Raw genomic sequence first — 13,000 nt, forward strand, 5'->3', positions numbered from 1 at the left:
TCTGGCATGTGCCCTCTCTTCTTCTACCATGTAACTTCGTTCGTGAGGGGCATTCACAATCTTGCCCTTTGCATGGGCTGTTGCCTCCTCACTCGGATTCTTGTGTCATAAGATTGTGCCACTTCCTCGCACTGCTCGGGATCCGGATGAGGGGATTTTTCATGGCGTTAACTTTGCTACCTAGGATATACTCTGCCCTTGTTTTTCTATCTATGACATGTCGAATTGGTTCATCTCGCGCCGGGGGGGGGGGGGGGGGGGGTCACTCATAAATATGTAAGTGTAGCACGTGGGTTCAAATAAAGGAGTTTTTAAATTATCGTTTTTACACATTTTTTACATACAGAAGGTTACCACCTAAAGAGGGTATTTACAAATTGAATAGACAAAGGGTGTGTTTTATTCATGAAAATTTTATAAATAACAGGTTTTTAAATTAGGCCTTAAACGCACGTGATATGGAGGATCTACGTATAGTGAACCCCCCGAGAGTGGTTCATAAATTTTGCAATCTCATCCCAGTTAGACGGTTGCATTGCTCTTGCTTGCTTGGCAGCCTGAATAAATCTCCTCATGTGAGCAAGGGCTATCTCTTTTCATACAGGTGTGTTCTTATGTGTCCTCCTTTCCTGGAGCCTTTGTTTTAGGGCTTCCTTTTCCCTCTTCTCACTTGGAAATCTTTAGCCATCTTGTCTTTGCTCTGCTCGACAGCCTGAGCTTTTTTAGGGTCTCCACCTGCTCTTGTCTTTTCCCGAGTTCAACTCTGGATGCCTTCAGCTCTTCCACATGTGTTTTCCTTGTGGCATCCAACTGATCTTATCTTTTCTTGGCGACGTTCAGCTCATTGACGATCATTTTTCCTCCTTTTCCTCTTGTGATCTTGGTAGGGGTTGTGGATTCAATCTCCTTTTTGAGGGTTTTTATTGTCAACCCATCCTGCCTTTGTTGTTCCTTGTATTCTACCACTAGACCATCCAGTTCTTTGATCTAGGCTCTAGAACATTGACCTCATCACTTTCCCTTTCTTCTAGCTTTTTTGTGGCCGCCTAGGCATGCTCTCACAACTCATCATCGAGGATTATATCCATTGATGATCCCTTGTACAGCACCATCTCCTTTACCTTCCCTCTCAAGTTGCTCCTGCACCTTCTTCCCTGAAAAGATGCAGGGGAGAAGAGAGCTTGAGCTCTTGCAAGCACACACACTCACAAAACCCTAATAGAGAACACACAAGGTGAGAGGCTGAAATCTTCTTCTTCTTCACTCAATACTCAACACTCCATATACAAAGATAAGAGTACTCGCGTATGAAAGGTACTCAATCAAATACATAATAGGGTTCTCTATAGTGTGAACCCAACTAAATGAGCTGGCGCTATAACTACGAAAGTCTCTAGAATGGCTGTCACATAGCTTGTCATCCCACTGGCCGCATATCACCCATGCCAATGGTGTAAGTGTGGGGCCTATCCCCCATGCGGGTCATCAGTGTCCACCGCCTCACTAGATGAGCTCGATATCTCAACACTCCCCCTCGAGTTCAACTCCATCTCATGTACACCAAACGAAGCCCTGAATCTGCGGAGCTTCTCTGTACCCAATGCTTTGGTGAAGATGTCAGCTACCTGATCTTGTGTGCTAACATAAACAAGGTCAAGGTCTCCTGCCAAGACCTTCTCTCTGAAAAAATTGTAGTGGATCTCTATATGCTTCGTGCGAGCATGAAAAATTGGGTTCCTAGCCATCTGTATACTGCTATGAAAAACTGGGTTCCTAGCCATCTGTATACTGCTAATGTTGTCACAAAAAATGACAACTTGTCTATGATAGACCCAAATCTGCAAGTAGCTTTCTCAACCAAGCTACCTCACATGCTGCCATAGCAGCACCTTTGTACTCAGCCTCTGTACTGGGATAGAGCAACCGTAGGCTCCTTCTTGCTACTCCAAGTCACAACAGCACTCTCCAAAGAAAACATGAAGCCACTAGTAGATCTATCTAAGATACTACCAGCCAATTAGTATATGTGTACCCATGTATACATATCTCTGTCTCCCAGTTTCATAAAATAGTCCACAATGCAAAGTAGAGCTCACATACCTGAGTATGCGTCTCAATGTATCCAAATGCGACTTTCGAGGAAACTGCATAAACTTACTCACCAACCCAATAGCATAGCTCAATCTGGCCCAGTGATCGTCATGTAGATCAAGCTTTCTACTATGCGCCTATACATAGTAGGATCCTCCAAAATCTCTCCTGAATCTACACTCAACTTGCCATTCTGATCCAATGGCACTGAGATAGGCTTACAGCCTGTCATACAATACTTGGACAACATGTCCAAGACATACTGTCTCTGTAGTAATCCAATACCATGTGGTGACCTAATCACCTCAATGCCCAAGAAATATCTGAGCTCCCCTAGATCCTTCATCTCAAACTTCTGTCTAAGCAAGATCTTTACATCAAAGATCTCTGCATCATGGTCCCCCGTAATGATCAAGTCATCTACATAGATGACAACAAGCACAACCCCTCTATGACTGTGTCTCACATACAGCGAGAAATCTACATTGGCTACATGAAAGCCAATAGTGACAAGATATTCAGAAATCTTGTCAGACCATGCTCTTGGTGTTTTTTTAAAGCCATACAAGGCTTTCTTCAACCTGCAAACATGCTCGGGGTGACTCACATTCTCATAACCAGGTGGCTGCAACATATACACTTCTTCCTGCAAATCCCCATGCAAGAATGCATTCTTTACATCCATTTGATGTAAAGACCATTGCTTTGATGCAACCACTGCTATCACAACTCTCACTATTGCCATCTTGGCAACTGGGCTGAAAGTTTCCTCATAATCAATGCCATATGTCTGCGCATATCCTTTGGCTACTAATCTAGCCTTGTACTACCTGCTTATGCTTCCATCACTGTTATGTTTTACTTTGTACACCCACTTGCATCCAATGGCTTTCTTGCCTTCAGGCAATTGCACTAAATTCCATGTCTCATTTCCATATAGTGCATCCATCTCCTCATCCATAGCTTTCTCCCAGCACACATTTCCAACAGCCTCATCAATGCATGTGGGCTCTTCAACCTGTACAACTTTTGCCATGTATGCATAGTGATGTGCCACATAACCATCATAGGTAAACCTCTGCACAGGGTTCTTCACTCTCCAAGATCTTCATAGCTTTGCATTCATGGCTTTCATAGCCTTCTTTACACCAGGTGTTCTCATAGCTGGGATCCGAAGCTCCTCATCAAGGCTCATCTCTGAGCCACTAGACTCTCCGTCAACATGAGAATGCCCTACAGAAATGTCAGGCATACTAAGGGGCTCAACCACTTTCTCTTTGCCTTTATGTGATGTACTAATCTAATTTGCAGGACTAGTATTATGACGCAGCCTGCCACTCCATGGTCTATCAACTGGTCCACTAGTAGATGAGGACTCTCTTGGTCCACTCAAATATTGTGATCGCTGACTTGCATTCTGTGCAACCACATTTCCACTCACATCAGCCCCAACAGCTTCTTTTTCAGCAGCATACCAGCTGCTCATCTCATCAAAAAGAACATCCCTGCTTACCCTCAACTCACGTGTAGCAGGGTTATAACACCTGTATCCCTTTTGCTCAAGGGAATATCCAATAAACACACATTTTTCAGCTTTTGGATCAGCTCATCTGGCACATGCACATATGCAATGCATCCAAAAACTTTCAGATGAGACAAATCAGGTTTTCTGCCAATAAATCTCTTCTCTGGAGTTACATCATGTATGGTTGCAGTTGGAGTCCTGTTCATGATGTAAACTGCTGTAGAAACAGCCTCAGCCCAACAGCTAGGCGGCATATTCTTCTCTTCCATCAATGCTCACGCAATCTCAGTAATGTGCCTGTTTTTTCACTCAGCAGCTATATTGTCTGATAGGACAATATAGATTGTCAGATAGGACAATACAATTGCCTGTTTTTTTGCTCAGCAACTATATTGTTTGATAGGACAATATAGATTGTCCGATAGGACAATACAGTTGCCCTATAGCTTTACTCTCGTGAAGAAAGCTCCTCAATCAGAGATCGTTTGTCAGTGCCTCCTGTAGAGCTTCCGACAGGGTGTAGTCGCTAACACAAATAGGAAAGAGTGGTTGAAGCTCTTACCCTTGTACCCCTTCCTGTGCTTCTCTTGCTTGAGCTCAGCCCTTAGCATGAACCAGGCTCTAATACCATGAAAAGATGCAGGGGAGAAGAGAGCTTGAGCTCTTGCAAGCACACACACTCACAAAACCCTAATAGAGAACACACAAGGTGAGAGGCTGAAATCTTCTTCTTCTTCAACACGTAACACTCCATATACAAAGATAAGAGTACTCACGTATGAAAGGTACTCAACCAAATACATAATAGGGTTCTCTATAGTATGAACCCAACTAAATGAGCTGGCGCTATAACTATGCCAGAATGGCTATCACACAGCCTGTCATCCCACTGGCCACATATCACCCATGATCTCACCAACCATGCCAGTGGTGTAAGTGTGGGGCCTATCCCCCAGACGGGTCATCGGTGTCCACCGCCTCACTAGATGAGCTTGATATCTCAACATTCCCATCACCTTTGAGTAGGGTGAATCTTTTCTTCCATGTCTCTAATTCCAATCTAAGCTGTCATTTTGAGCTTTTGTAGCTCCTTTTCTTCGCTAGTGTCTGCTCCGCTGGGTCTTGTGTCCTTGTCCCCATTGGCCGTGTTCCTAATGCTTTTTGAGGATCGGATCTTATTAGTTTTCCAGTGTCTGGATTTCTAGATCCTCCATCCGGATTTTTATCTTGCTTCTAGAAAGGAACTATTTGCCTGTTAGCAGCAGGTAGGTGTGGGGGATTGCATTTTCGTTTGTTAGTTTCTTTAGATATTCACCACACCTCCTTTAGGTCCTCCATGGTGTGGCTTTCCCATTGTTCCATCTTATCTGCTTCCAATTTGTAGACTTCCGGAAACTTCTCGGCATCCAGAACTGCTAGTCGATCTTGTGCCTTGACTTGCTCCACTTTGTCTCTATCTGCCCTGGCTTGCACCTCTCTTGTAATTATGGTATGCTCTTCTTTGATCAAGAGCATATGCCCTCTAGCCCTAGCTTGACTTTCCTTGGCCTTGTCTATCTCTTCCTTTAGCTACGTGTTGGTCTCCTTGTTCCTGGCCACAACCCTTTTTATCATTGCCATTTCTCTTTTTGTCTCTTCTTCCTCTTTATATAGCCTTAGCTATCTTTACATTTCCTCCATCATGCCTACATCTCTCTTCCTATTTAACTTCTCCTGTAGAGGTTCTTACTGGCTCCTCATGGCCTGGATGATTCCATCCTATTCCCTAACCTGCAGCTTAGTGATCTCCTTCAGTACATCTACCATACACCTTTGTAAATAATTAAGGCATTCCTACACCCTGTATCAAAGGACTTCGAAAATTTTGCAAGACGAGGTGCAGGGAGCTCATCTTGTGCTTCCACATGCAGGGGTTCCATGACCATGATGTTTTATTATACGTGTCCCAGTTGTTGCACAGGCGTTTTGTGTTTGCGGGCTCCTATTGTGCCTATTAGGGATGGGGGCGTTCTGAGGCTATTGTTTCCTGGTTCTCTTCGGCTTCTGTGTAGGAATTGACTTGCCGATATCAGCACAGTCCTCCTTTAACTTTTTGTTACTTTTCTCTTCTACTATCTTCCCCTTCTTGGCCTTCTTCTTGTCCTCGAACTCAAAAATTCTCTTCGTTCCGAACATTGACTCTCCAGAACTCCCTTCCTAGCAGGGGTCTTACCTTTGTCTCCTCCTTGCATCCTGCTTCTTCTTTGTTGCTTGCCTCTTCCTTTTGGCTCTCCTCCTCCTTCGCTGCTCTTAGTTGTGCTTTAAAGAGTGTTGTTAGGTAGGGGCCGATCTTTGTCTTGGTGTTTAGGTGGGTGACCTTCCTGATCTTGTCTTTTAGGCTATTGTAGAGCACCTACTCCCAAGCCACCTTCGTCCTTACCTCCGATGCCTTCACTAGTCCAAGCTTTCCTATACATGTAAAATGGCTTGTGGGTGAGATTGATCATCTCCACTAGGAAGCGCATACGCTTCTGCCTATCCTCATATGGAGTTCTTGTGATTTTAGATTCTTTGGCCTTACCTTCCAATGGGCAAAACTCCTTGATCAAGTCTTCTTTGTTGGAAAGCTTGATCTCTCCTTCCACTTTAGCCGGTAGTTTGAAGACCTCTGCCACACATATAGGGGGTTGAACACCCTTCTCTCCCCAATGGAAGTGTGATTTGTAGCTCCTCCCAGAGTAGCTCAACAAAGTCCATTAACCCTATCCTCTCCTGCCATTTAGAATGCTTATCCACCTCCTTGTATACAATGGAGGATAGGGGCTCGAATTCCAGCATCATGTTACTTGTTTTGGGTGCACAGGGGTTGAGCATGAGAAGGAGAGGAAAGGAGTAGAGTTTAGCAGAGAGGGAATCGAATTCCAGCATCATGTTACTTGTTTTGGGTGCACAGGGGTTGAGCATGAGAAGGAGAGGAAAGGAGTAGAGTTTAGCAGAGAGGGAATCGAGCATGTGTAGACAATTTTCAAAAGGTTATTTGGAAACTAAGCGTTCGATGGAGAAGCATTCGACCGTTGGCTGCACCTTTCCCAAGGGCAACCATTTTTCATGATTGTCACAAATCCTCCTTGCTATCTGACCCATCAATGCCATGCACACTATTTACAAGGTTTGTCTAAGAATAGGTGATGGTGATGTGATAAGGTCTTTTTCACACCCATACATCCCTTTTTGTGGGTGGCGACAACCTCGACTTTCCTGCCTGCACCATGCCACATGGCTCCTCACTATTTGTACATACCATTATCATATGTACACATGGGGAGTCTAATTTTGGGCTATTTTCTTTACTGTTTTTAATTTCTTTGGAATCCTATCCTGCTTCCTACTCCTGGTTGGTGGGCTCAGATTCTAGTTCTTGGATCATCTCTAGATCAAGATTCTTGAATCATCTCTGGATCAGGATTCTGATTCCCTTCTGGACACATTTTCCCTTCATTTGGTATCTTTCCATAATAAGGCTTCAATTTGTACCTATTTACCAACTTCCTGAGTTTTTCACTTCCCATCGTATATGTATTCTTAAAGTATTATTTTTCATCCTAGGTATAGAAAAATGCTTACTAAAAATATTTTATAAAAAGAAAGTGTTACTTTCTTTAGAATTAAATTCTATGTATAGAAGGAAGCTTATTGAAATTTTATTTTGATCATAAAAGAATGATTTTTATCATAAATGATTTTTATACATAAACATATGCATAAAAGATATTTTTTGTAATATTAAAAGTGTGATTTTCATCATAAATGATTTTTATGCATAAAAGATATATTTTTTATATTAAAAGTGTGATTTTTATGCATAAAAGATATTTTTTTAATATTAAAAGTGTGATTATCATCATAAATAATTTTTATGCATAAAAGATATTTTTTTAATATTAAAAGTGTGATTTTCACCATAAATGATTTTTATGCATAAACATATGCATAAAAGATATATTTTTTATATTAAAAGTGTGATTTTCATCATAAATGATTTTTATGCATAAACATATGCATAAAAGATATTTTTTTATATTAAAAGTGTGATTTTCATAATAAATGATTTTATGCATAAACATGCATAAAAGATATTTTTTTATTATTAAAAGTATGATTTTTCTCATAAATAATTTTTATGCATAAACATATGCATAAAAGAAATTCTTTTATATTAAAAGAGTGATTTTCATCATAAATGATTTGTATGCATAAAAGAAATTCTTTTATATTAAAAGAGTGATTTTCATCATAAATGATTTGTATGCATAAACATATGCATAAAAGAAATTCTTTTATATTAAAAGAGTGATTTTCATCATAAATGATTTGTATGCATAAAAGAAATTCTTTCATGTTAAAAGAGTGATTTTCATCATAAATGATTTTTATGATGATAAAAGTGTGACTTTCATCAGAATTGGATTTTATGCATAATTAGATGCATATAGAATCTTTATAATTAAATAAGGGTTCTCTTTAATCCTCTGTTAATTTTCGTAAAAATAGGAAAAATGAATAAGTAAATAATATGTGAGAGAAAATTCTACCGTTTCATATTCACTAAGATGGGAATGAGAAAATTCAAATAAACTATCGAAGTCGGAGATCGAGATAAATGATTATTTTATTCCTCCTAGGAATTCATGATTAGTTTAGAAATCTGTAAGCAAATATTTAATGAATGAAATTTAGAAAAAGAGAAATTCAAATATTACCTTTCAAGAAAGATAATTTAGGAAGAACCTTTTCAGACCCAAAACTTTGATTCAGACTATTGACCAAGACCTAATTCCTTCGTCAGTTTCAATCAATGACCTAACACCCACCGAACCCGAAACTAACTTAAGACTTTTGATTTTGATCTGAGGATCAAGTTTACAGAATTTGAGGAATTTTGTCTGGAATTCAGACCTGGATCTAGAAGTATTGGGATACAGATTTAAGATTTATTCATGGTATTCAAACAAAATCAAAACTGAAAACTTGTATAGAAACCCTGTTTTCTTAAAGGACTGTCTTACGCCAGAATGTTGGAGGGAGCATTTGGCATATGTGTTTAACTAAGGGAAGTTCGGTTGCAGCTGGCGGGGAACCTGCCTAGGTCTTGACTAGCCTGGGTATGGTGAAAAATGGTGTGCTTCCGATACAATGGGTGAGGGCCAACGAAGTGGTCCTTGAGTGAAGTGCCAGGACACCTAAGGAGGATCCTGGAGGGTTCTGACCAGGCGATGCATGGGCTCGTGGTGCTTAGGACACCCATACGTATGTCGAGGAAGATATATATATGTATGTTGACGAAATGATTATTGTAATCTGTTTCCTGGATATCGTTTTGCTGACCAACGGTCGGAGAGTCCAGATTGGTACTATTTTTGTGAAACAAGGGATTGAATGGAAATTTTGAATTATGAAATCTTTGATCATATCTGTTTTGTCAATGGATTATTTTTATATTAAAGTTTTAAAGAGGAGTGTGTACGTATCTGTTTTCTAAAGCTAAAGTTAAGAAAGGCATTTCAATTATGGGTGGGTAAGTACTTGTTTGGATCTACCGATTCCAGTGGTGGCAGGGTGGTGGCTAACCCATGGGCCGGATGGGGTTAGGCTGGAATCAGTGGAGTTTTAATAATCAAACTGAAAAATCTTAGGATTATGCTAGGATTCGAGTAGCTAGTTAATTCCCTGATAAATTTCTCAATTGAGTAGCTAGTTAGGATTATGCTAGGATTCGAGTAGCTAGTTAATTCCCTGATAAATTTCTCAATTGAGTGGATCAACGGCTGTGCCTGATCTTGATTAGGAAAAAAGCATTGAAATCACTCAAATGATCAAATTATATCAGCGATAGTTTCCTTCTATCTGGTTTATTCAGATGAAGGATAGTTTAGAATTGATCTCGTTAGAAAAAAAATTCGTTAAGAAAATTCAAAAAGGTGGAATCCTCCCCGCTTTCCGGGCATGGAAAATTTTCCCGGTTTTGGTTTTCGGAGTGACACCAGCCTAGTCTCGTGCCCGGACATTCGTGGGCGAGGCCCCGAGTGAGAAACCTTGTCCCGCGCATGAGGGGGCTGCTTCTGCTGTCAGCTACTACCGGGAATCTGGTGCACAGAGGGGGCAGAGGGATCTCACAGTTGGTATCAGAGCCGAAATTGCCTAAATTTTTAATAGAAATCTGGGAAAGAAATGTTTTTCACTTGTGAATACTATGAGAATGAACTTCAAAAATTGAAAACTTATAAATTAAATTGGAAATTTATAGATGGACACCCCGAACCTATTTGGAATTCTTGGACAAATTTCCTGATGGGAAAAGGTTAGTGGGACTACATTGAAGGTGAACATGAGGAGGCACCATAGATACCAGAGATTAATCCAACTCTTACACATGTAAAAGAATTTAAGGATTGGAATCAAGAAGGAGCAAGGAAAGTCATGTCTTGGCTTTCTATCAGCATACATGACACTATGATTGGGCATATATAGGATACCAAGTCACATAAGGAGGCATGGGATACTTGGTGAAGTTGAATGAAACTAACACCAAGGTACAAAAGATTCAGTTAAAGAATGAGCTTCATATTGTGGAGAAGAAAAATGTGTCTGTGAATGATTATGCCTTGAAGATTGTTGAGATTCAAGCTTGATGTCAGTGTAAGCCAGCTATGCTATGTGCTGGCAGATTAGGTAGGAACATGTGTGAGACATAAATGACCACGTGTCCAGCTGGTCATAGTGTGTGGACATTAGCTAGGGTTAGTAGAGTGTGGACACAACTCATTGTGTGTTGTGTGGATTATGGATTAGTGCATTATGCTTTGTGTGAGAGAGGACATGGCTTCCCTCTATGGTTAGGGTTTGCAATATACATTAGGGTTTGCTCCTGTGTGTGTGTCTCCTCCCCCTCTACCGTTCTTTCAACATGGTATCAGAGCCTTGTGCTGTTTATTAGGGTTTATGAGTGAGTGAAGAGAAGAGGGAGAAGAAGCTGTGAAGCTGGCCATTGGAGCTGTGAAGCTTGGAGCACACCAAATACTATCAGATCTGAGAGCTTGGCCTACCGGGTAAGGTCTTCTAAACATCCTTGAGTGGATTGTAGGTGATACAGGCAAAAGCAAAGCAAAATAGAGCAAAACAAAGCAAAGAAAAATTCTGGTTTTTGAAGCTTTCCATTAAAGCTTGGGAACATTGATGTATGGTGGAAATACGTGTGATTCTGGCAAAAGACATATGTATTTGACAAAGAGGGATGTATTGGCAACCCATGTGCAAGCCTTGAACAAATTTTGGAGCAATTTGAATGCATTTCAAAGTGTGAAAAACTCTGGTTTTTGAGCTCACACAAAACAGAGAAAAGGAAGCCAAAAATTGATGAAATTGGAGCATGTATTTGGTAAAAATCAAAGCATTGATGGATTGCACATATGCCTAGGTGTGTTGGGCACTCAATACCATCATCAAATAGCACTTCAATCACTCCCAAAGGGCCCTACAGCAGGCGGCGCAGCCAGACAGTGAAAATAGGGCAGAATTGTGTTCATCTTGGAGCGAGGAGGCCAATTAATCATTGGTTGCTTGACATATTTCAAGTTTTCTTTAGCAATTGGATGCTTTATACTTTGGAGAAGAGGGCTATGTGATTTTTTTGGTCAATGATGCTTAATTGAGCTGGGAATGAGCTGATTAAAACAGGCTGTCCACTGGTTGCAGAGAAACAGAGCATTTTTAATTGAGAAATTAATCCTTGGTCTTTTACAATTGGACAAATTCCTCTTACATGGAGTTGATGGACACTAATGCTAAGCTAATGAATGCCTGGTTGCTAAATTTGGACAAATATTGAAGGAATTAGAGCAAATTTTCTACTGGTTTTTCTAGTTTTTCCAAAAACAGAGAAAGGGGTTTTCAAAAATTGATATGTACACATGTCAGATGGTGTTGATACTCAACATTGAGGTTGATTAGGTGTCAATGCAAGTTGCCCATACTTGATTGCACCATTACATTGTGATTTGGAGCCTTGGAAGGCGTGTTAATTCAGGGTATCCCGCACTGAGTGAGTCAGTTCATCTTGGATGATTACAGGTTGATTTTCTACATCAAATTTGGAGTTTGTTGGCTATCTTGGAGTATCTGGAACATTCATTGGAGTGTGGTTGAGCTGAGGAAGGCTCATTTACAGATTTAAAGTGTGCGGAAGGTGTACGCATTGAGCAACATGTCGGATAATCCAGTTCAGATTGTTGGTGAAAAGCTGGATAGGAAGAACTTCCAGGCATGGAAGTACAAGATAAAGAGTTTTTTGAAAGGAAAAGGATTTTGGAATCTCATTACAGGTGCTGAGCCAGAGCTACCTCGGCAACCTACACAGCAGCAGCTTATTGCTCATAAGCAATGGTCAGAGAGAGCATTCAAAGTGCTGCATTATTTGTCTATATGTATTTCTGATGCTATGCTTATACACATACAGGATGCTGAGAATCCCAAAGATGCATGGGATACTTTGGTCAAGATGTTTGATACAGATACGAGTGCTCGCAAGTCTCGGTTGCGACAGCAGATACATAATGCGAAAAGGAATAAAACGAGCATACATGATTATGTGCAAGAAATCAAAACGTTTGCAGATACATTGGCCACAATAAATGCCCCCATGCCTGATGATGATTTGGTGGATATTACCTTGCGTGGTCTTGGCAAGGAATACAAATCTTTTGATACATACATCTATCTCAGTTCGGAGTACAGGTCTACCCGACTTTGATGAGTTGGTTTCACTCTTGTTGGTTGAGGAAATCAAGCTCAGTGATTCATTTTTGGATGCATCTACTAGCCATGATGATGGCAGAAATCAGGCTTTCTACTCGTAGAGAGGCTTTAGAGGCAGGGGGAGATTCGTATCACGTGGACGTGGTGGTAATGGTCGTGGATGGCAGGATAGGCCTCCACAATAGAATTTTCAGCCTTCATATGGTGCTCGAGGTGGTCGTGGATATGCACCTCAGCGAGGCAGAGGTAACCCCCGTGGTAGAGGACGTTGGCAAGGCCAACAAAATTCTATGCAAGATGTGGAATGCCATTATTGTGGCAAATATGGTCATATGGCGAGAGATTGTTTCCGCAAACAGAATGATTTGAGAGGGGGTAGAGCATAGTGTGGTGGTCATTATGGTGGAAATTATGCACAACATGGTGGTAACTATGCATCAAGTAGCAATGATGGAACTGCAAATCATGAAGCATGTTGTGGGTTCTATGACAACAAATGCTGAGAATGATGATACATGGTATATGGACTCAGGAGCATCAAACCATATGACATGTCATGGTGAATGGTTTGAGCATATGAAGCCTATGGATGTA

This window comes from Cibotium barometz, chromosome 24, assembly GCF_041138505.1.
Source record: "Cibotium barometz isolate CiBa-2024 chromosome 24, ASM4113850v1, whole genome shotgun sequence".
Classification (NCBI taxonomy): domain Eukaryota; kingdom Viridiplantae; phylum Streptophyta; class Polypodiopsida; order Cyatheales; family Cibotiaceae; genus Cibotium; species Cibotium barometz.